At 39.9% G+C, this 23,919-nt stretch overlaps 1 protein-coding gene across 7 annotated transcripts in view; it reads left to right on the top strand.

The window, feature by feature from the left end:
• The window catches only part of SFMBT1 (Scm like with four mbt domains 1), a 119,926-nt gene that overhangs the window by 31,216 nt on the left and 64,791 nt on the right, over positions 1–23,919 (top strand). For 3 of the 7 annotated variants that reach the window (XM_059389935.1, XM_059389940.1, XM_059389934.1), the window contains one exon: positions 16,095–16,182. The exons of 2 other annotated variants lie outside the window; for them this stretch is intronic. The gene's annotated coding sequence lies outside the window, so the exon portion shown is untranslated. Of the gene's footprint in view, positions 1–16,049; positions 16,183–23,919 lie in introns of all 7 variants that reach the window. 2 more of the 7 variants (XM_059389938.1, XM_059389936.1) reach the window with 1 other exon arrangement.

Raw genomic sequence — 23,919 nt, 5'->3', positions numbered from 1 at the left:
TTATAAGGTTCGTGGTCCTTCCCTAAGATGGTAGGGTGTTGCAGATATTATGGGATTAAAATTCAGTGGTTTCAGTGGGGGAAGCTTTGTACAAATTACCGTATTTAAACATCTTGTTTTATGAATTAGGTTCTACTTACACAGAGAAAGGCCCATTTGCCTCTTCCAGACTCCGCTACTGTAAAGCAAATACTGTGCCATAAATAAAATGTCATTAGATGGACATCCTGTATTTGGTTGTACAAATTAAGTGAATGGCATCCTACTTTGAAACATGGCTCCACTTATCAACCCTAGTGTATTTTTCCTATTTACTTCGTATAAAAAATTTTAAGCAAATTTCTTATATAATTTCCTTTCCCAAAAGTATTTCAAAATAGAAAGGGCCTACCAGCTCCACAGAGGGTTGAATCAGGACCCACAAGCCATTCTCCCTTGGGTGGACGGCAGTGTGCAGTCACCTCCCAGCTGCCCCCTTTGATACCTGTCTCCCTCTGCCTTCCCCCGCCTGTGCTCCAGGCTGTAGGAGTGGCTGAGAGCTAGAATAATTTTCTGCTGCTTCTCCCCTTCCTGATGTGCCTTGTTGGTTTGTTTGGTAAGAATTAGAGAATCCATTGTTAGCGTTCAAAGGTTTCTATTGTCCTGCCTGTTTAGTATTTATATTACTCTACCTTGTTACTAGCTTTTGTCTTTTTTTCCACTAGTTTGAGGCAAAGGGATGTTTTATCTTTATAGCTGCTACACAGTGGAGCTGATGAGGGAGCAGGAGGCATAGTCTAGGAACCACAAAATATTTGTTGAATGAAACACTCATGTGTTTAAAAGGCAAATTTATGCACAGAGTAAAAAAGCTTATATTATCCAGCATCAAGGCCCCCCCCCCTCAAATTATCTGCAGATTAACAACCTTATTGTTAAAAAAACCGGGGGTTCTTAAGCCTTTTGGTATTCCTTTTCCCCTTTTGGTAAACTAGTGAATCCTGTAGATCTGTTCTGAGATTAATGGTTTTAAGTGAATGCAATCCATAGGATTACAGAGGAAATTAGTTGTATGTATCTGTAACATCTGTAATATAATATAAGAGTATCTCTTCTTTCTGTGGTGACACAGTTACAGTTACTGGTAATGTTGCTGTGATTGCTTGCCTACATTCATGTTTCAAGGTAGTCTTAAATTTCAGTTTGAGGTTAATGGAAACAGGAAATAACTTCCTTTCACCCAAATTCATGGACCGCTGTGTTCTCTTGATGGACCATAGGACTCCAGGTTAAGAACCTTGCTCCAAACAGGGAACAGGGGTGCCTGGCTGGCTCAATCGGAAAAGCATGCGACTCTTGATTCCTGGGTTGTGAGTTCGAGCCCCATATTGAGTTGTAGAGATTACTTAAAAATAAATAAATAGGGGCGCCTGGGTGGCTCAGTGGGTTAAGCCGCTGCCTTCTGCTCAGGTCATGATCTCAGGGTCCTGGGATTGAGTCCCACATGGGTGGGGGCGGGGGGTTCTCTGCTCAGCAGGGAGCCTGCTTCCTCCTCTCTCTCTCTCTCTCTGCCTGCCTCTCTGCCTACTTGTGATCTCTCTCTGTCAAATAAATAAATAAAATCTTAAGAAAATAAATAAATAAATAAACTGTTAAAATAAATAAACTGTTAAATAAATAAATAAACTGGGAATAAAAAAACTAGGGAGGAAGGTGGGAGGACGTTTTAAGAAATTTACCTTATTTCGCAGTGTGGCTGATTCTCCTATCTTAAACAAGTCTGGGATAGGGGAGTGATTAAGATTATTATACATTGCTGAGAATGTTGATGGACAGAGACTTAGGGCTTAAATAGTTTCTGTTTTAAATTTTGGGCACTGTGGGAGTAAGGGACTCATAGCTCGAGTGCGTAGGATACAGAAAATCTTTTAAACATATGCATGTGGCATCTTTCTTAATCATGTTTGGAAATAACAAAGATGGCATTTAGTGGAAAATCTCAGGAATTTTGGAGTCTGAAAGAATTCTGAATAAGTTTGTTAATCTTGCTTGAGGCTTGGTTTCTTCACCTGTTCAGTTAAGATACTGTTTGCGTCAGAGTCCATGAAGATGAGTGAGCGCGTGTGCCAGTGCTCGGAGCTGCAGATCAGCGCCGGCCTCTCCGGGGTGCGAAGCAGCTCACCTCTGCTGACCCGGAAAGCAAGGGTATTGGTATAAAGGGATCTTTCATATCCCTTTAGCTGGAAAAGCTGTTTGGTATTAGTAAGCCTACTTCTCAGGCTTACTGAAGTGCAGAACTTCCCAACTAGACACAATTTGAGAGTAAATTGCTTGGAGCAGTAGAGTGTTTTGAGAGCTTATAACCTGGAAGGCATTCTCAAACACGCCATCTCATTTCATCCTCAGAGCTACTCTGCATAAAAAGGCGGCATTCCCACTTTATAGATTGGGCTATTAAGACCTAGAAGGGTAAAACATCTCCTAGGGGCGTGAATTTGTATGCAATGAACTGGAGTTTGAAGTTGGGGTTCCCGTGCGTAAACCCTGTTTCTGCTTCCGTGTTTTGTTACGCAGTGTTTTTTCACAGTACTTCCCTAGTACTCTGGTGCGAGATGCCTTTCGTACTCTTCCTACAAGGAGAACACTGTTGGAAAGAATATGTATGTATGTATGAAATGTTCACTTTGGAGAGACTATTTTTAAAACGTTTAAAAGATACTGAAGCTGTGGAAAACAGACCGAAGTTGTAAGAATAAGAGAGAACCATTCTGTCCCTCCGGCTTTTGGCAGTAGGTTGTCCCTCTGATGTGCATCTCTCCAGGATACCCAGGTGCGGGTGTCCTACAATACGGACATCTCCCTGCACAGTGAGGACGGCATAGCCACAAGTACTTCTCAGACCACAGTCAGCTTTGACCAGTTGCTGAGGGGCAGCTCCCCTCTCCAGCCCGCACCGCCCTCCCGCGTCTGGTGGGAGCAGAAGGAACCAGTTAGGGATCATGCTTTGCATTGAATTGGCGAGTTTTCCTCAGCCTTTCTTTTGAATTTCATGGTCTTGGTGATCTTGATGTGTTTCAGAATTAGGCCTGTTTGTTTGTTTGTTTGTTTGGAAATATAGGCCTGTTATTTTATAGAATATCCCTCAGTTTGGGTTTGTTTGATGTTTTCTCAAGAATAAACTCAAGTTGGGGTGCCTGGGTGGCTCAGTGGGTTAAGCCTCTGCCTTAGGCTCAGGTCATGATCTCAGGGTCCTGGGATCGAGCCCCTCGTCGGGCTTTCTGCTCAGCAGGGAGCCTGCTTCCTCTCTCTCTCTCTCTGCCTGCCTCTCTGCCTACTTGTGATCTCTGTCAAATAAATAAATAAAATCTTTAAAAAAAAAAAAAAGAATAAACTCAGGTTATGAATCTTTGGCAGGAATATCACAGAAATGGTGCTATGTCTCATTAGATCTTACTTGTAATTAATGAGTATTTTGTAATTAGTATTTGTGGGTAGGTACTTCAAACCTATCCTATTCCTCATCAAGCTTTCAGTTTATTTATTATAAATTTATGTCTGTGTGGACTCATTTTTTCTGTTTTATTCAATGAGCTATAATTTTGTTATTCTCATTACTTTATATTGATGTGTAAATTTCCCCAAATTTGGCCAGTAGGAGCCCTGTCACGCTCACTTCTTTGTTCTTTTGATGTGTTTCTGTTATTCTCTGGAACATTTTCTTGCTTTTTGGCACAAGCGTCCTAGACCAGAGTTTCTTACCTCAGCACTGTCTGTGTTCATGCACGTGGTTGTTTATTTAGTGTCCAGTTATTTTGAAAAAATAACTACCAAATGTTACCCTTTTTTGTAGCCTTAGTAATATATCGCTTGGAATGCATTTCTTTCTTTCTTTCTTTCTTTTTTTTTTAAAGATTTTGTTTATTTATTTGACAGACAGAGATCACAGGTAGGCACAGAGGCAAGCAGAGAGATAAGGAAGCAGGATCCCTGCTGAGCAGAGAGCCTGATGCGGGGCTCGATCCCAGGAGCCTAAGATCATGACCTGAGCCGAAGGCAGAGGCTCAACCCACTGAGCCACCCAGGTGCCCCGGAATGAATTTCTGACACTAATGGGAAGGTGGCAGAGAACCTGCCATTCCCTTTTGTGCATTTCTTCTTTTTTCTACCTGAGAGAAAAAGAAGTCTTTTTGTCTCAGTGCCAAAAAAGAAGTATTGTAATTGTGGAGGCCATTTCATTGTCAGAATAATCACTTAAAACAAACCACAACAAATAAAAAACATTTTTGGTTGAAACAAGAGTGGAAGAAGAAGTGTGCTCTTCATTTGCTGGCTTGGCCACCACATATGTAGTGAGTATTTCCTGGAGTCAGGCCCCAAGCAGGGCTCTTCGCAAAGCAGCAGGGTTACTGGGCAGACAAAACCCAGCATAGTCCCTGCAGTGCCCTCAGAGAGCTTACAGTGTGTGGTTAGACTGGGTCACAGAAACCCGGAGGGACAGTCATGAAATGTCCTAAGCTGCATTTCTTACATGTGAAATGACCCGTTCCGCTTTACAAATTGTTCTGACGGTAAAACGAGATCATTTAAGCAAAAGTCCTTTGTGAATTATAGATGTGTTCTATAAATGAAGTATTTCTTTCCCGTCACTTCCTCATGTATTTGTAGTTTTTTTAGAATTACTAAGGGGGGGAAAAAAAAGAATTACTAAGGAAGCATCGCCTGAATTAGCTTCCTGGCTCTTCTCCTCCACCCTGAGCGTCACTGTCCATCTCTCTGTATGTGCACTCCACCTACTTTCCCATCACTGAACCCTGCTCACAGACCTTGAGTGTGCCCATATTTCCTTCAGGTTGAAGTCCAGACTCGTGATAAGTAATACCTCTAGGCTCGCCCCAACCTAACTTCCCAGTCTTGTCTTGTTACTTGTCCTGAAGCCCTTAAACCAAACCAGACTGGCCTGTCACTGCATGTGACACACACACTGCACTCTCCCATTCCCGTGCCTTCACTCTTATCCTTCGCCTGGAACTTCATATTCCCCATTTTGCAAAATCATTCTGGACCTGGCTTTTAGCTGAGGCCTCCCTGTGCTTTACTCCCATCATGGGTACAGTCTCTCTGGAGTATTTAGTAGTCATCATCTGTCCTCTTATGTCATTGTGAGGTTTTCTCAACTGGCATTCCGGCCCTCAAAGTACGGGACCATGTGCAGTATGTTTTTTTTCTGATTGATAGGCAAAGTGACCCGACTGCATTCATCTCTACTCCCAAGAATTTAGAAACAAAAAAAAACTCTGACTTTTCAGAAACACAAAAAAATCTGAATTTGCATTGAAAGAAAAAAAAATCATTACTCTGTACCAGTATTGCATTTTAGTAAGTCACAACACATTTGACTTAACTGTCCCTTGCCTCAGCAAAAGATGAACACCTTTGTGCTTTTGAGCACCTTGTTGTCTGGGAGACTTCAAGCTGAGATGGCTGCAGCCTCTTTTATCCCTCCCTTTGACCCATTTTGGTACCAGGGATGGATTGCTTCAGCTTAGCAGATGCCTTTAGTGACTTGGTCACGTTGGGTGTCCCAGGTGGTCCGAGTGAGGGAGCATGCTACTGAAAGCTGGAGGGACTCAAGATCCAGCATTTCTTTTTTGTATGTGAGTGATAAAGAAGTTTGTCTCAAAATCTCAGGAATCAGCCACTTGATTATCTTTCATAATTAAGAAAGAAAATCAAGATAAAACTACCTAAGTCATTAAAAGCAATTCACTAAAAAAGGAAGAAAGAAATGCCCTTGAGTGCTATGAAGGAAAAATGTCTGATGCTATGAGAGCTTAAAACAGGAGGAACCATGAATTTCTATTTTATTACCCAAGTGTGACCTAGCAGTTGGTGATAGTGCTTCCTTTCAGTTAAAAATCCCCTATTATGACTTCAAAAGATGGATTTCCAATGATAGACCAGTTTTTTTCTCTTACTGTTCTATTCAACATTCATTGTTTAAAGAATAGGTGTTTCAATAAAAGAATTGTCAGAAAAAAAAAAAAGAATTGTCAGAAATTGGAAATATCCAGGTAACAGTGCTGACCTTTTAGTCAGTACATACTTGTTAATATCATTGATTTTTCCAGAAAGGTATCTCAAATACAGACTGTGTTTTGGATTTGGTATAGTGTAGTTCTGGAGAATCAGCTTTCGTGGCGCAGAATGCAGCCCGTTCCTGTCGAGTAGTAGCACCATGAGTGTCATGGCGGTATCGTGATGTCACTTAGCATGCACTCTGTTTATTTCTGTGTTTAAGGCAGTTAACGGGGATACTGCTGCTGCTTTGTTGTAACCCCTAAGAAGGTTGATTTATCACTGTAGTTTTATTTCACGGTTTACTTTTTATTATGGCAGTGTTTAAACATGTACAGAAACAGAAAATCCCTTTACTTGGTTTCCACAGTTATTACCACATGGCTGGCTTATTTTGTATACACTTTCCTTTCTGACGGATAGACACAATTTTGTTTCCCTTACTACATCATTTTATAGCAAATGTTGAGTATTATATCACTCTGTAAATAATTCAGTATTTATCTCTAAAATTATGATTTTTTTAACCACAATACCCTTTTATTGCATGTAAAAATCAGTTAATTTAAAAAATATTATTAAATATCCTGCTGGCATTATCACTATTTTAAGTTCTTCTCTGTTATAGTTTGATTTGTGGTATTGGCTGTTATGCAGAACTTATGGAGTTTTTTTCATTTTAACTATGATATAAAAAGAATAGCTCTGTTTCTGGAATGAAAATGTAATATCATATTTTTATAAAATATTTTGGGCTAAGACCCCCCCCCCTCCAAAAATGAACACACACATACAAACAACCAAGCACTGGAAATCTATCTATAAATAACAATCCTGATTAAATTATACTTGAATGACGATTTTTCTGTTGTTTGTGTACTTAATAACATATATCTTGGGGAAGAGAGGAAACTCTTGAAAATTCCTGTTTTAGGTTTAGCAAGCTGATGCTGACTAGGTGAGGAGTTTTTGTGGGCTCTTGAGCCCAGTGGCTATTGGGTTCTTGGTAGCTCAGTGGTCTTGAACTGTGGGGCTTAGAGCCCTTAGGACCTGCATCCAGGTTTTGCCCCAGTTATTGGGTACAGGCCATTTCAGCAGGTGCTTAAATGAGCACTTACTATATGCAAATTAAACTGGGGAACATACCTTACAACTACTGAATGTGGAGTTAATTTGAAACAGTAATTCTCTTTTGTTATAATTCAGAAATAGCATAATACATAGTGCAAGTAATATTTGAACCTTTCAAAGAATAAACTGGGCAATGACATGTAAAACTGGTAGTTTTAAACAGTTTAAAACAGGTAATGATCTTTTGTTCTATACCCATTTCCTTCCTTTGCTGGTGCAGTAGTGCGGTTCCCATATTAAAAGTGAGGAGCTGCTCACTGAGGGGCACAGAGTATGTGCTGCCACCCACTTTCTGTTGGATTCAGGATGTGTGAATGTGAGAGATTTTTCTACTCAGGATGACCTGAGGATTTAATAAAAACTGAAATTTCTGGAACCTTGATATTTATATGCACCCATTTAGGTGGTATAGAACCCCTCTCCCCATGTTGATACTATTGAGTTTTAGTAAGTTGATACAAACATCTGTCACCAGAAATTAATTTTAGAACACTTCCATTCCCCTCCGCTCCTGCCCCATGACCTTGTGACTAGTTACCAATAACCCCTGTCTCTACCCTAGTTTTTTAAGATTTTATTATTATTATTATTATTATTATTTTAAATGAGAGGTTCTTTTTTTTTTATGATTTTATTTATTTATTTGACAGAGATCACAAGTAGGTAGAGAGGCAGGCAAAGAGAGAGGAAGGGAAGCAGGCTCCCTGCTGGGCAGAGAGCCCGATACAGGGCTCGATCCCAGGACCCTGGAATCATGACCTGAGCTGAAGGCAGAGGCTTTAACCCACTGAGCCACCCAGGTGCCCCTAAGATTTTATTTTTTTAAGTAATCTCTCCACCCAACTTGGGGCTCGAATTCACAACCTGAGATGAAGAATTGCATGCTCTGCTAACTGAGCCAGCCAGGTGCCTCTATAAGCTTTTTTCTCTACAGTTTTGCCTTTTCTACAAATATATTGTAAATAGAATCATCACAGTATGTAGCCTTATCTGTCTGGCATATTTCATTTCATATGATGTTTTTGAAATTTGTCCTTGTTATTGCATGTATCAGTAGTTCACTCATTTTTGTTGCTGAGAATTATCCTGTTGTTAGATACACCATATTTTGTTTATCCATTCACTAATTGATGGACATTTGGGTTGTTTCCTGCTCATAGCAGTGAACACTTGTGTAAACGTCTTTGTATGGTTATGTTTTCATCCCTCTTTGGTAGATACCCAAGAGTGGAGTTACTGGGTTGTACGGTAACTATCTTTAAACATACAGCTTCGAAGACGATCTTAAGGAACTGCCGAACTGTTTTCAGAGTGGCCGTACCTTTTTCCATTTGCACCAACACTGTGTGAGAGCTGCAGTCTCTTGTGAACCCTAGCTATTGCTAGTCTTTGACTTTACCCATTTTTGTTGGTATGTAATGATATTTCCTTGATGTTTTAATTTGCTTTTCTTGATGACTAATGAAGTATCTTTTCATGTGCTTATTTGCCATTCATACGTCCTCTTTTTTAAAGTGTCTATTCATATCTTTTGCCTATTTAAAAAAATTAGATTGTTTAATGAGTTGTAAGAGTTTGGTGGGGTTTTTTTTCTTTCTTAAAAAAGATTTATTTATTTAGAGTGAGAGAGAGAGAGAGAAAAAACAAGAGTGGGGGAGGGGCAGAGGAAAGAGAGGGTGGTGGGGAGCCAACGCCCTGCTGAGCAGGGAGCCAGGACACAATGCGACCCCAAGATCCTGACCTGAACCAAAACCAAGAGTTGGTGGCTTAACCGACTGAGCCACCCTGGCACCCCTGTAAGAGTTTTTGTATATAAATCCTTTATGAGATAAATTTTTGCAGATTTTTCCCTCCAGTTTGTGACTTGTTTTTTGCTTAATAGAATCTTTCAAAAGCAAAAAGGCTTAAACTTTGATACAGTTTATTGAATTTTTATTTATTGTTTGTGCCTTTTGGGGGGATCATATCTAAAAAAAAATCTTTGCCAATCCTAGGGTGAAAAGATTTTCTTCTATTTTTTTCCTAGATGTTTTATAATTCTAGCTTTTTTTTTTTTTTTGTACTGTTAGCTCTTACATTTAGGTTTATGATTCATTTTGAGTTTTTATGTATGGCGTGAAGTAGAAGTTGAGATCACCAGGGTGACACTTATCCTGTTCTTCTGACTTCTCTATTGGATCTAGACGTTCCATCCAATTCTGGTTTGATTTTTTTCCCCCAGGACTTTTTCATAGTTGATGTTGTATTCGTCCATGGGGGGACACATAATGTTTCCAGTTGTCTTATTTTATTTATTTATATTTTTAGATTTCATTTATTTGAGAGAGAGCTTGAGGAGGGGGAGCGACAGAGGAAGAGGGAGAGCTGACCACAGAGCCAGATGCAGGGCTCAATCCCAGGACCCCAGGACTCTCAGAGCATGACTTGTGCTGAAGTCAGACACTTAACCGACTGAGCCATCCATGTGCCCCTCAGGTTGTCTTTTGTTTTGTGATTGATGTAAGCTGCTATTGATGGTCAACACTTTAGATCCATTAATTGATTTTATTAGAGAGTCTGTCATTCCCTCCTTTATTAGCTGGATTACTTTTGTTAAAAGAAATATCTTTTTCCTCTATATTATTATCCAGTGGTACAGTTGTGTTTGATCTCTTTAGTTACAAATGCAGTGACTCTATTAGCAAGTTGTTTGTGGTAGGTATTTTTTCTAATGCACCATTTCCCAGTTGAATTGGCAGACAGTTTTAACTAATTAGCAAATTGAGGTTTTTTTCCCTCTCTCTGCATTAATGTCTTCTGAACAAACCCTTCTGTTGGAAACTCTGCTTAAGAGTGTTCTTCTTGGCTTCTTTGTTTGTAGGCGAAGACTGTATGTATAGTCAATGATTGCTTTATAAGAGCAAATTACAATCTCGACTGTATTTTTTTCCAGTATAGTATTTTGTAATGAGCATAGAGTAATTGCTTTTTTCTTTTTTTTCAGCTTTGATTTATGATGCTGCTGTCTCTTACGTCGCTTTATTGCAATGAAATGGTTTTCTGTTCTTTCCTTGATTTTAACTATAAATAAGAAAAGTTACAAAGTTGATGTAAATTCGATTATGCTTTTACTATTCATACTTTTCACTTTTTGTGTCTTAGTCATTAACACCATTTTCACAATTCTTCCCAAATGGGATGATTTTTTTTTTTCTTTCTTTGGTTGTCATTGTATCTGTTTTAAACACTAATCTAATGTCACAATAACTTTGTAGCATGTTGTAAGTAGATGTACCTCAAATAAAAGGACCTGTATGGAGCAGATGCTCAGAATGGTCAGAGCTAAGTAGATGGAGTGGACGAGGGTGGAGAAGGTTTGTGTACTAACCGATCAACCTAGAATTAGTCCTCGGAGCTGTAGACATTTAGTGCCAGCACGTAGAGATCACGTGTTTTGTAGGTAACTGCTGTGAATGTAGCAGGCATTTCAATAGTGCAGCAGAACAGCCAGTGTGTGTCATGTATTTACTAAGTCCACTTTAAAGTAATTTATTTTATTTTTTATTTTATTATTATTATTTTTTTAATTTTATTTATTTATTTGACAGGCAGAGATCACAAGTAGGCAGAGAGGCAGGCAGAGAAGAGGAAGCAGGCTCCCTGCTGAGCAGAGAGCCCGATGCAGGGCTCGATCCCAGGACCCTGAGATCATGACCTGAGCCGAAGGCAGGGGCTTAACCCACTGAGCCACCCAGGCGCCCCTAAAGTAATTTATTTTAAAATGGACTTTTATGTGTTACATAGTGCATCAGATGTAATGGCTATGTCCCAAATAAAAAGTACTGCCTAAGTGGGACGCCTGGCCTACTCAGTCAGCAGAGCACGCAACTCTTGATCTGTGAAGCCAGGTTGGGTGTAGAGATTACTTAAAGAAAAACTTGGGGCACCTGGGTGGCTCAGTGGTTGGGCCTCTGCCTTCATTCAGCTCAGGTCATGGTCTCAGGGTCCTGGGATCGAGCCCCGACCCCATGTCAGGCTCTCTGCTTTGTGGGGAACCTGCTTCCCCCTCTCTCTCCTGCTGCTCTGCCTACTAGTGATCTCTTTCTTTGTCAAATAAATAAATAAAATCTTTAAAAACAAAACAAACAAAAAAACTTAAAAAAATACTGCCAAAGATACCTATAATTAACTGTGTCTATTTAGCATATGGATTGAAGTGTAAAAACTGCAGGTTCTTTGGGTTTTTAGTTGGAGTTTATAAATGTGAAGGCTTTTGCTTAGAAAAGAGTTTTTTGGTCTCTTTTCTTTATTTATGTGATATTTTATACATTGTTTATTAAACTGGTAAGACATGGCACATTTTCAGAGTTGAGATGCTTTTCAATAATTATTTTAGTTTCTTGGCACTCCTTTAAATTAAAGGATGATTGGGCACCTGGGTGGCTCAGTTGGTTGGGCAACTGCCTTCAGCTCGGATCACGATCCCAAGTCCTGGGATCGGGTCCCACATCAGGTTCCCAGCTCCACGGGGAGTCTGCTTCTTCCTCTGACCTTCTTGCCTCTCATGCTCTCTCTCACTGTCTCTCTCTCAAATAAATAAAATCTTCAAAAAAAAATTAAAGGATGATTATGAGAAGTATTCAGAGTTGAGACTCAAATTCTGTTGGAATGACAGAACCATCCCCATTTATTTTATTCTGCAGACCATAAACTGTGCTCACTGCAGCCAGGCAGGGGGCCCAGTCCTGGAGACTGAGGAAGAGCCTGCCCTGAGATGCAGGTGGGCTGGAGGGCTCCTCCTCTGGAAGGTCTGCAAGGTGCTTTGGTCATTTCTGAGGAAGAGAATTGCATTCTGTGTGGGAATGTGTATTTAGTTACTTTGCCCTTTATGTTGTAGGGATGTGGATCTATCTATGATTTTTCTTAGTTTCTCCTGAAAGGTACTTTTTTTTTTTTTTTTTTTCCTGTAAAGGCAGTGCTTAGGCTTGGGAATCTGAAATTTTAAAAATCACAAACCAAGCTGCAGCCAACTTAGATCACCTGAGAATTGGCTCCTTTTCCTTCTGTGGCTTTCATTTCCATCCAGCTCTCCATTTTGACAGTTATAACCTCATATGCTTACTGAGGTCTGGCCAAGATAGCCAGCTTCTTCCCAGACTCTGGGACTGATCTTCACCCCAAAGGAGATGCAGACATGAATTACTTAAGTATAGCAATAACTTGCTAGTGCAGCTTCAGGGTCAGTCTTACTGTTGAGTCTTTTTGACCTTGGTAATACAGTTTCTAATAACTGGACCTTTACTGTTTCCCCCAGTTATATAATGATTAAGTCAGTGCCTTGAACTCCTCAGTACCAGTGAGTAGATTTCGTCCTTGAAACTTAATTTCCCCAATATTTATTCTGAGTTTCTACATAGGCCACCAGCCTGTTTGTTTATAATTGTTAATTACTCTGCACTCTGCATTATCTTGACCTGCACAGATTTTCCTTTCTCACACAAACAAATCTCTCAGCTTTAGAGTTAAGTTCTCATTCCTTTTTCTCTTCCTTCTAGACATTTATTATCTAGTTGGAACTGGGACTAGAGAGAGAAAATAACCAAGACCCTGATTTAAAGAGTAGCTGTGGGTATCAGCATCAAAATTCCTTCCCCCCTAGTTTTATTGAGATACAGTTGGCATATAGCATTGTATTAGTCCCAGGTGTACAACATGGTGATTTGATATATGTTTATATTGCAAAATGATGACCACAGTAAGTTTAATTAATGTTTGTCACCCTACATATTTACTTGGTAATACAGTTTCTATAAATACAGTAAAACATTTTTGTTTCTTACGATGATAGCTTTTAAGATCTACTCTCCTAGCAGTTTTCAAATATACAATACAGTGTTGTTAATCTGGTTACTTGCTGTACATTACATCCCCAGGACTTCCTTATCTGTAACTTCCTTAACTTGTAACTTTGACCACCTTTACCCATTTGTCCACCACACCCCCTCCCTCACCTTGCCTCCCCATCTCTGGCAGCCACGAATCTGTCTGAATCTGAATCTATGGGTTTGATTTTTTTAGATTCCCCATATAAGTGAGATCGTATAGCATTTGTCTTTCACTTACATCCTTTAGCACACTGCTCTTACAGTCTATCCATGTTGCAAATGGCAGGATTTCCTTCCTTTTTATGGCTGGAGAATATTCTGTTGTAGATGTGTAACCACATTTTCTTTATCCATTGATGGATACATCGGTTGCTTCCATATCTCGGCTGTTGTGACTCATGTTGCAGTGGACTGTACCGTGCAGAGATCTTTCGTGGTAGTGATTTTGTTTCAGATACTTAGAAGTGGAGTTGCTGGATTGTATGGTAGTTTTATTTTTCATTTTTTGAGGAACCTCCATACTTTTCAAAATGGCAGCTCCAGTTCATGTTCCCACCAACAGTACACAAAGGTTCCCTTTGCTGCACACGCTCACCAACACTTTTTCTTTCTTGTCTTCTTGGTACTAGCCATTCTAGCACATGTGAGGTGATATTTCCTTGTGGTTTTGATTTTCATTTCCCTAAAGATTCGTGATGTTGAGCCACCTGTTCATGTACCCATTGGCTATTATATGTCCTTTTGGGGAAGGCATCTCTGTAGTTCTGTGATTGGTTGACTTCAAAGGAACACTGTGAAAAAGGAAGAGTTCTTTGTTCCATCAAGCCTGATTACCACGATCTCAGGCTCAAAGTCTAATTAACTGAGCAAACTTAGCTTTGAAATATTTTGCCTAGCCATGTGTAAGTAGCAAGCTATTTAAAGTGAAATCAAAATCATTTTAAGGCTTTAACTAAATCTTTTTGTGTTCTGTTGGAATACAGATAAACTGAACTGTGTTTCACAGGAAGACCAGGATGGTGAGGGAACTTCGAACCCGTCTTAGGAAGGACTGTTAGTTCTTTCGGCTGTGTGAAGGGCTCTTGTGTGAACGGGGGTGCAGACACGTTGTACATGGGAAACACCTCTGGGTAGAAGCCTTTGGAACTTGGGGCAATTGAAGGATACACTTTATGGTGAAGCAGCTCAGAAGTGGAACAGATTATCCCAGAAGGTGTTTTTGGGAGCTCTCTGTCACGGTGTCACTGATGTTGTTTGACAGGGAATGGACAACTTCCTCTTCAAGGATGTGTGGAGAAGAATGTGCTAGAGAAGCACACTGGGTTAATGGAGAGGTGTTCCTTGTGGAAGTGTTGGGGCATGAGAATAGTGGGTAGATAACCACAAAAATATGAGGACCGCTGGACGAGGTGCCACCTGTTGAAGTGTCTCCCAACTTTTAGATCCACCAATCTCCGTTACTTAATGAAACAAAAAAAGATATCTTTTTTCTTTTTTAAATCATCCAGGCAGTTGAGTTCATATATGTGAAAGTGCAGCACAGGGTGTAGTTCCTGATGGCACTAAGCAAATGTTTGAAAATGGGAGTGATAGGAGCATTAAAGCATTTATTTGAGGGGGAAGTGAGCAAAAGGAAAAATGTTAGTGTGTTAAAGTTCATCACTCATCATTGGAGTAAAGTAGAAAAGTTATTTTCTCCTTGTACTTCACCCCAGTCCATCAACATCCCTCTGAAACTGCAGGGTTGGCTGGGCAGCCCCATGGCACTGAGGTCTGTTTTGTAGGGTTATTCGTTTGCTTCACAGATGTCTCCATTTCCAAAACGGTCCAGATTCCATGATATTTAGTTCCCACCACGGTATCTGTTAAAGTCAGGGAAACTTTCTTGACCAGATTGTTCATTAAGGTGGCTCTTTGAAGTCAAACTAACTGGCAGTCTGAATTTGACATTTCTTTAAAGCTTCGGGTAAGAGTATCACTCTGCTGTTTGAATGGTTTATTGATTTTTTTCCCCTTAAAACATTGTTTTGAGAGGAATTTGAAGTAAGTTCATGACTTTTGGTAGTTACATTTGACATTAGGCCTCTGCAAGCATCGGCTTTCCTGGTCAGTGAGGACCGAGGGTCATGTCTCGTAGTCTGGCTGAGGCCACGAAGGTTCAAACCTGATGCAGCTAAGCTCGTGCTTATCTGCACATGACCATTGTGGAGGGATTTAATGTGAGCTTAGACAACTGAATTGACTTCCTTTTTTCCTTTATGCTCTAGTAGAGAATAGTATTGCATTTATAATCTCACCACTTACAAGAAAATAGTGAAGAGAAACACATAAATGGTGTACGGTGTGTGCTTTGAGTTATCTTGATGGTGTTTTTCCTGAATGTGTGTTTTTACCAGCTAGCTCATTTATTTTCTCAACAGTTTAAACACAACAATTGAAATTAACAACCTCCTTCTGCCCTTGCCCCCATCGCACACTTTGGAATATAAATCAGAAAGGTTTTCATACACAGTGCTAGAGATTTTGCCCCTCTGAAAGAGACATCAGTAACTGTTCACTTGCGTTGAGCCTACCTTGTGTTAATTTGCAAATAAAGTTTTGAATTCTTGTCACCTAGCTTTGATGACTTCAGGCACCTGTCTCTGTTTCAGTTATAGTTTTAGCCAAGAAGGAAAAGTCGTTTTATATTTTGTGAAAACTATTTTTTCTTCTATAATATGAAAATTAGTTTAGCATAGTCAGTAATATTAAGAATTGAAAATTATGTAGCTATTTTTGTACTACACACTAGAAAGTAGAATTGATAAGTGCTAATCTTGGAAAACTAGCAATCTCTATAGTACTGTATTTAAGTTTACTTAAATAATAATTTAATGGTAGGAAAAAACATAGTTTTTAGACAGAGAGTAGGAAAGTGGAGTCGGAGGCATTGTTTTGTTGTTGTTTAAAAGGAGTAGTTTTAACCAGAAGTTTCTGTGTATTTAACATAAGCACTTCTAGTTTTCAGAGGAAGTTCGCTGTGGATTAATTGTGTGGGTATTGCAGTCTGCAGAAACAAACAAGGAGCTGGGCTGAGTTCTGTACTGAACAGACAACAGGCTGCCAGGCAACCCGCTGAGCTCCAGAAGAGCAGGTAAGGAGACTGTTGGTCTGCCAGTTGGGGTTTTAAGGTTTTACACCTTAAATGTGAGTTTAATTAGTTTCCTAATTAGCGTAAGTTAGGCTCTTTTTTTTTTTCCCCCTTATACCTATTTAACTTTTTGCTCTGAATTATTTTACAGATGTAACATGTGTCCCAGCCTTTTTCTAGTAGTAATCAGAGGTTTACTCCTTTCCGGGAAGCATTTATTTTATAAGTTACCAAAGAGTAGTTTTGTTTTCTAAGTAATTTGTTCTTTTTGTAAATAAGCTTTCCCTTGTTCCTTGCATCACCGTTATTAAATGTTCAGCATGCTTCTTTACGTTTGTGGACCATGACAGGCTGGCCCGGGGGTTTTGCGCAGACTCAGAGTTTCCCAGGGATACCCCAGGGGGCAGCATCATTGCCCCGGAGTTAGGAGGCGTTCCTGAGGGACTGTTTTTTTTACCTGAACATGCTGTTTATGTGCTTATAGTGATTTTGAGGGGTAGAGCCTATCCAAAGGTCTTTTACATTTACAACTGATAGTCTGCTTCTTTTAGGGCCTTAAGTCTTAAAATATCCTAATGAATTAATTGTGCAGCACATGCGATTATAGTCTAGGAGTCTTTAAAGTCCAACATAAAGCTTTATAAAAATACCTGTGTGCTTAATACAGCAAAATAAAGTGGAAAAACCCCTAAAGTATCCTGCCTTAAGATGACACCTTGGGCTGAAGGCTTTGAGGATACTGAATAGAGTTTAAAGTTTGGTGACTAATGTGCAAAAGGCAGCCTCCCAGGGGTCTGGAGACAGTAGTCACTCCAGCTTGCCTGCCACTCTTCTCCAAACCTCTGGGGGAAAGGAAGAAGCCTCTTCACCCGCCTGGGGACAAAGGCTTTGTTTATGTGCTTTCCTGCTGATTCTAAGGTTTTTGATGGTGGCTGCTTATCACACTGATTCTTTTTTAGCCCTTTGACCCCTCTCTAAACTCAATGTCCTCCCACTGCATCAAATAATTATTAAAGAAGTGTACTTTAATTAAAGAAAAGTTACTGTATAACTTTGCTAGGAGGTGTTAGAAGGGTACTGGGTAAGAAAAATGAGGGTGTTTCAAGGACTGGGGCTGGGAATCATGGTTCTACTGAGAGGTTTGTTAAAGCAGTAAGAGCCACTATGCTTTGAGGCCTGCTGTGCTATAAACTTCTGTATGCATTAATTGATTGAATAAGCTAAAAGTAGCTTTATGCAAGAGGTACAGTTGTTAACACCTTCATTTTATAGATGATGATGCTGAGGCATAAACTGGTTATATAACTTGCCCGAGCAAGCCATGTACACCCCCAGTCTGGCTGCTGAGGCCACATGCTTCCTTATCAGGACTGTCTAGTTATTTTTGATACAGTGTGGATCATTCATACACCTTGATTTTCTCCCCTTTAGAAAGCTATGTTAACCCCTAAAAATTTTTATTTTGTGTGGTGCCATATTTTATGTAAATTATTTCATCTTCACAACAACCCCTCAATCTGTGTATATTCCATATTTAACAGATAAGGAAGCTGAGCTAGCAAGCGTGGGCCTGGGGAATTTTAGCCAGGTCTTCTTCTGGTTCGTCTGGTCCACTCTCAGTTTCCCATTCCCCAGCTGTGAGTCGTCTTGTTTGCTCTTCAGAGAAGCATGTGCTCAACCAGTGAAGACAAAGGCACAAAGTCAGAGACCTGAATTCCCTTCTGAGCACCTCTGCTGGTTTTGCTGAGTGATCTTTTTTGAGACATTTAGGGTGCTGAACTTTGTGTAGAGCAATTTTAGTTCTACTCATTATTTAGCTTCTGCTGTTTTTCATTTTCTTCAAGAGAATAGTCTGCTTTTAGCAAAATATAATTGGCTTTTATATTACTTCCAACAGTTCATGTACCAGAGAATTTGCAAATGTAATATCACATCTAAGGCCACTAGGAATTTATAGGGAGAGAAAAGTGTGGAGTGTCAGATGAAGGTTTGTATTTGTTTTGTTTTTGTTTTTGTTTTCCTGTCATGTTTGTGTATACTTGGTATCTCTTCTAATTGACCTGCCTCTCTGATTTCTAATGTTAGTTATCAGGGAGTTTTCAGACCTTCCCTCTTCCCTTCCCATTGGGCTTCCTTTTTGAGGGGGTGCCTGCAATGAAATGAGCACATTGGCAACCATTTGGGAGGTAAAGACAGTTAAGTAGCTTTCTAGGTTTGATTTGAACTTCTAGGGCTTTAAAAAACATGTGGAGGTCTTTATTTTTGGGTTTCTGTTTATTCTGTCTACAGCTGAACTCTAATAGGGTTAAACTATATTAGTATCTCTGGTCTCTTGAAGATCTCTTTTAAGTATTAATCTATCCCACCACCAGACTTGCTTGTAGGGTAATGTAAATTTGATCAAGTGTTTGGTGGGAGTTTTGGACCACTCTTACCAGATGTCCACATTACTGTCATGTGACTTGTTCTTCTTGGTCATGGTAATTGGAGGGAGAATAGGGGAACAAGGATATCAGAATTCATGAATGATTACAAGTATTCCATTATTTTGGTCCCAGCTCCGACTAACCCCTTTTCACCTTTTGCAGTAGTTTTTTTTGGTGGCGGCGGGGGGGGGGCGGTTGCAGAAAACAGATTTTGAATTTTGATTTAAATTCTCATTGACTACTTCTCTGTATTTAGTATATTCTTTAAACGTATTTCTTAACAAAATTAATGCCAAAGGGGCACTTTCCATTTCAGTTAGCATATATATATATTTTTGGTGAAACATTGGAAATTCTCCAGTTTGCTTATAATAAATATGATTGCCTGCCAGTACTTTTCACATTAAATATTCTCTGGTATCCAAAAAAGAAGTATGTGTGTGTGTTTGGACATATAGCAAAAGCTGCTTGGTCTAGACGTACAATATATATATTGTATATATATATATATATACAATGTAGATGAAACAATATATTAGTTTCAGTTAAACTTACAAGTTTTATAATTTAAAAATAGTTTGTTCTACCAGAGTTTGGTTCAATAATCATTTGAATTTGTAGTTCACTAATTGAGCAGGAATTCATAAATACCTGCTATGTTTTAGGAGCAGGGACATTCCTCTGATTTATTACTCTACCCTCCTGCCCAGCCCAGAGCCTAGCATGGAATAGGCATTCAATAATATTGGTTGAATGAAATGGTCTGCATGGAATTTACATGCCAGTGTTATACCCATATCTGGCACTGGAAGTTTTTCAGGCCCCAAGAGAAGTAGAATATGTGGTCTGTATACATTTTAATGCAGTGTATTTGCTGACCTGAGTTGTAGGATGTATTATTGCAAGGTGAACATTGGGTTGGTATTAACAAGACTCAGGATATTTTGAAACTATCTTGCCTCTCTTACTGGGAATCGGGGTATATTTCCCAGAAGCTCCCAGCAGACTTTCCCTTCTCTTGTAGCCAGGACCGGGTCACACAGCCACACAGAAGGCCCAGAATAGTTACCTGACAGCAAGGATTCTGGTTGACTGGTTGAGTGGGTCCATTATGTGGAACAGGGTTTTGCTGTGCTGAGCACATCTGGGACTCAGGACAAGGGGAAGAGAGGAAAGGACTGACCGGGCTACTAGGAGTGACCGTACCGAATTGGAGAGTTGAATGTGGACTGGGCTTAATTTCGTGCAGTGATATGAAGAAAGTGGTTTCTAGGTGTATACAACGGTTGAAACAGTAAAGTGTCATAAATTAAAGTTCTTTTTAAGACTTCACTTATTTATTGAGAGAGAGAGCAAGCGAGCACAAGTGAGTGGGATGGGGGAGGGTAGAGGAAAAGGGGAAGTATACTTACCACTGAGCAGGGAGCCCAACACAGGGCTTGATTGCAGGACCCCAAGATCATGACCTGAGCCAAAGGCAGATACTTAACTGAGCCACCCAGGTGCCCCTGAACTGTTATAAATTAAATAAATTCTTTTAAATCCTTTTCTTTAGAAACACTTAGAAATTAGTTTGATTATCATTTCATTTAAAGAATAAAGACCTTTAGGACATCTGGATGGCTCAGTCAGTTAACCATCTGCCTTTGGCTTAGGTCATGATCTTAGGGTTCTAGGATCAAGTCCCGCATTGGGCTCCTTGCTCATTGGAGAGCCTGCTTCTCCCTCTCCCACTCCCCCTCCTTGTACTCTCTCTGTCAAATAAATAAATCTTTTAAAAAATGATAAGGACCTTCTATTTCTTTTTACAAGTATTCAGTAACTCAGGGATACTTTTTAAAGATTTGAGAGAGAGAGCAAGGGGGGAGGGACAGGGGGATTGAGGAAGAGAGAATCTCAAGTTGACTCCCCGCTGAGCAGGGAGACCAAGATGGTGTTCGATCCCAGGACCCTGGGATCATGTCCTGAGCCGAAGGCAGCTGCTTAACCAACTGAGCCACCCAGGCGCCCCCATTTTAATTAGGCTTTTATCCTTTCATATGAACTAATCTAGTGTAAGGCCCTACTAAAATAGCATTGTAGAAGAAGCTCACAGATGGTAACACTTAGGTGCCATCTAGACTCCTGGTTACTCACCATTTTACTAGAACAATATAGAATCTTGAAGTTGAATAAATAATAAAGAGCCAGAATATAAAGATCAAATATAAAATATAAGTTAACTAGAATAATAAAGAACTAGAGTATAAATCATCTGGAGCCATCACTTTGTGGTATAAGCATACCTCACAGTTGTCCTTACCACCTGAGCTCTGAGAAAAACCTGGAAGTCTAGGGGAGTTCAGGGTCTGGAATCAGACTGGGGTTCAAATGCTGCCCTTGTTTGCTTACTAAATGAACCGACTGGGGGTGCCTGGGTGGCTCACTGGTTTAAGCCTCTGCCTTCCACTCAGGTCATGATCTCAGGGTCCTGGGATGGAGCCCCACATCAGGCTCTCTGCTCAGCATGGAGCCTGCTTCCCCCTCTCTCTCTCCCTGCCTCTCTGCCTACTTATGATCTCTGTCAAATAAATAAATAAATAAATAAAATCTTTAAAAAAAAAATAAGTGGACTGGTTATTTAGCTTCTTTGAACCTCAGTTTTCTCATATGCAGAATGGGGGAATCATGTATGGGATAAGTAGAATGGTTAGGTTTAAATAAGATATAATTTGAAAATAGTTCACACTTGTGTTACGATTATCATATACTGTTGGGCAGTGCTTTATTTAGTATATAACTCAAAAAATGCTAGGCACATACGGAGTAGGTACTCAAATTTTTTTTTTTTTTTTAAGATAAATGGTAACAAGCATCTGTTGAGTAGGAATGAAGTTTCTGAACTGTCACTTGACGTGAAGAGGTAGAGAAATAGCTACTAGGAGATTTTAGAAGTTTCAGGGCTTCTCATAACTGAACATAGCATATTCATGTAATCATTTTATATTACTGAAATGGGTACATTTTTGGCAGTGCTTATTGGTGAATCAAATACCTCCTTATTTAATCAGAATAAGACATATTGACTGTTTCAACATGTGCTCCTATAACTGGCTCCTATAAGTAAAGCCCATAACCCATGAAAAATATGATAATATTTGAACTCTAAACGATCTGCCACTTTTCTAAGGTAATATAAAGATACAGAGTTGATTTTTAAATGCTTATGTCATATCTTGGTACAGTGAAAAATAATTTCAAAACTATGATTTAGTGATCTTGTTGTCTGGTGTAGAGACAGTGCTTGGTACTCTGGTACTAATTAATTAGCAATAGCTAAGGAAACAGGGCTGTGAAGTGGTTGTAATTAACAGCTGTGAATCAAGGATTTATAAATTGGTTGGTGTGAGATTTCCAACTTCATTATAGTATGAATCAGTTTTTAAAAAATTATTTATGCTTGACATTTTTTAAAGACATGTAATAAAGAAGGTTGGAAAAATTGACCTTGAAGTTTTAATGGGAAGTTTATGGGTTTTGAAATTAGGATTTTAAAAAATAAAACAGCATAAATTACTGAATTAGTGTGATGAAATGCCTTCATGGCAGATCAGTAAACCTAGAAAAAAAGGTGAAGTGTGAGAGCAGGACTGAAGCTGACAAGAAGGTTCCCAAGGTGCGAAATCAGGATAGAAGCTGTTCTAGCTATTTTAAAGATTTTCATTTAAGATTTTATTTATTTATTTGAGAGAGAGAGAGAGAAAACATGAGCGGGGGAAGGGCAGAGGGAGAAACAGGCTCCCCACTGAGAGCAGGGAGGCTGACACTGGGCTCGATCCCAGGACTCTGGGATTATGACCCACAGAGCCACCCAGATGCCCCTTGAAGGGTTTTTATTAGACTTGAATGAAGTATACCATTTGGAAATAGCTTATAAATGGGGAACACTATTCATATAAAGAGTGTAATAATTATACTTTTTTTTTGTGGTAAAAAGTTTTCCTGAAAACTCAAAGAGCAAACCTTTATTAATGAAGAAATTAATCATATTGGTTGATTTTCTACTGACACCCCTGCTTTTTCTTCCTTAGACCTCTCCTCCTTCAGACTTTACCCCTAAGTGGCAATTTCATCCTGTCCGTTTTGGAGGCCAAAAGACTGGAATCAGCCCAGACCCTGCTCTTTCTCTCACAGAAATTCATTATCGTATGAATATAGAAATTCATCCAGTTTCCCTGCTCCCCTTCTCGAAACCTTTCCAACCCTGGACCTGGCCACTAGCGCACTCACCAGGATTGTTCTAGGATCTTGCTTATTGGTCTTCTGGCTTCTGCTCATGCTCACTTAATAGTCTGTTCTCAAGTGATCCTTTTGAAAGATAGATCAGATTACGTCTCTTCTCTGCTCAAAATTCTCCAGTGGCTTCCTCAAAACCAAAATCTTTACAGCAACCTACATGTTTGTATGTAATCTGGTGCCCGGTACTTCTGTGAGCTCATCTCCTGGCATCTTTGCCTTGATCATTCTGCTCCAACAGCAGTGGCCTCGAAAGTGCCACACGAGCTCCCACTTCAGGATCTTTGCACTTTCTGTCTGGAATGTTCTTCCCCAGATGCCCACTTCTTATTTCCCTTAGGTTTTGGCTAATGTCACCTCGCCACGGAAGCCTCGGTTACTGTTTTGAAAGTGGTAACTCCGCGTCCTCCTTCCTTGGCTCATTTCCCCCCTTTTACCGTCCTTCAGCGCACTTTCTACTTTATTATCTGCCTTCCCAGCCTAGACTGTAGGATCCACGAGGGCAGGGTTTCCTTCACGCTGTTTACTTAGAACAGTCTATGGTGGATAATATGTGCTCAGTAAATATGTATTGACTAATTGCAGTTCCGTGGCAGTTCATCAGTATCACGACTGTTGACTCATAGAGCCTTCTTTAAACAAAATCGCTGATATTATCCACTAATGGAAGTTCCAAAAAGTAGTAGTACTAATTCTAAACACTCGTATTTAGTGGCGGGAAGTGCTGCCTTCTGGTTACCAGCTTCCCTTGAGGTCAGACGAGGTCCTTGTGACTGAGTTTTAACAGTAGAATGTGGGTGGAAGGCCTGGATCAAGGAAAGCTCCGCGACTGACAGCCCTGCCCCTGATGGTTTGGGGAGCCTGTGTTCAAGAAGCAGAGCGATGAGGTGGAAGGTGCTTGGCCGATGAATTATCATGTGGAGGAGAGGTGCCTGCTCATCAGGAACACCTGCTGGCACTTTTGCTGTCTGAGAAATGTCTTGGATTAAGCAAGTGTGATTTGGAATTTATCAGTTGAAGCATAGTATTCCCTTAACTA

Source organism: Mustela nigripes, chromosome 2 (assembly GCF_022355385.1).
Source record: "Mustela nigripes isolate SB6536 chromosome 2, MUSNIG.SB6536, whole genome shotgun sequence".
NCBI classification, from domain to species: domain Eukaryota; kingdom Metazoa; phylum Chordata; class Mammalia; order Carnivora; family Mustelidae; genus Mustela; species Mustela nigripes.
The sequence above is the reverse complement of the archived record's forward strand: the minus strand, read 5'-3'. Positions and strand labels throughout refer to the sequence as shown.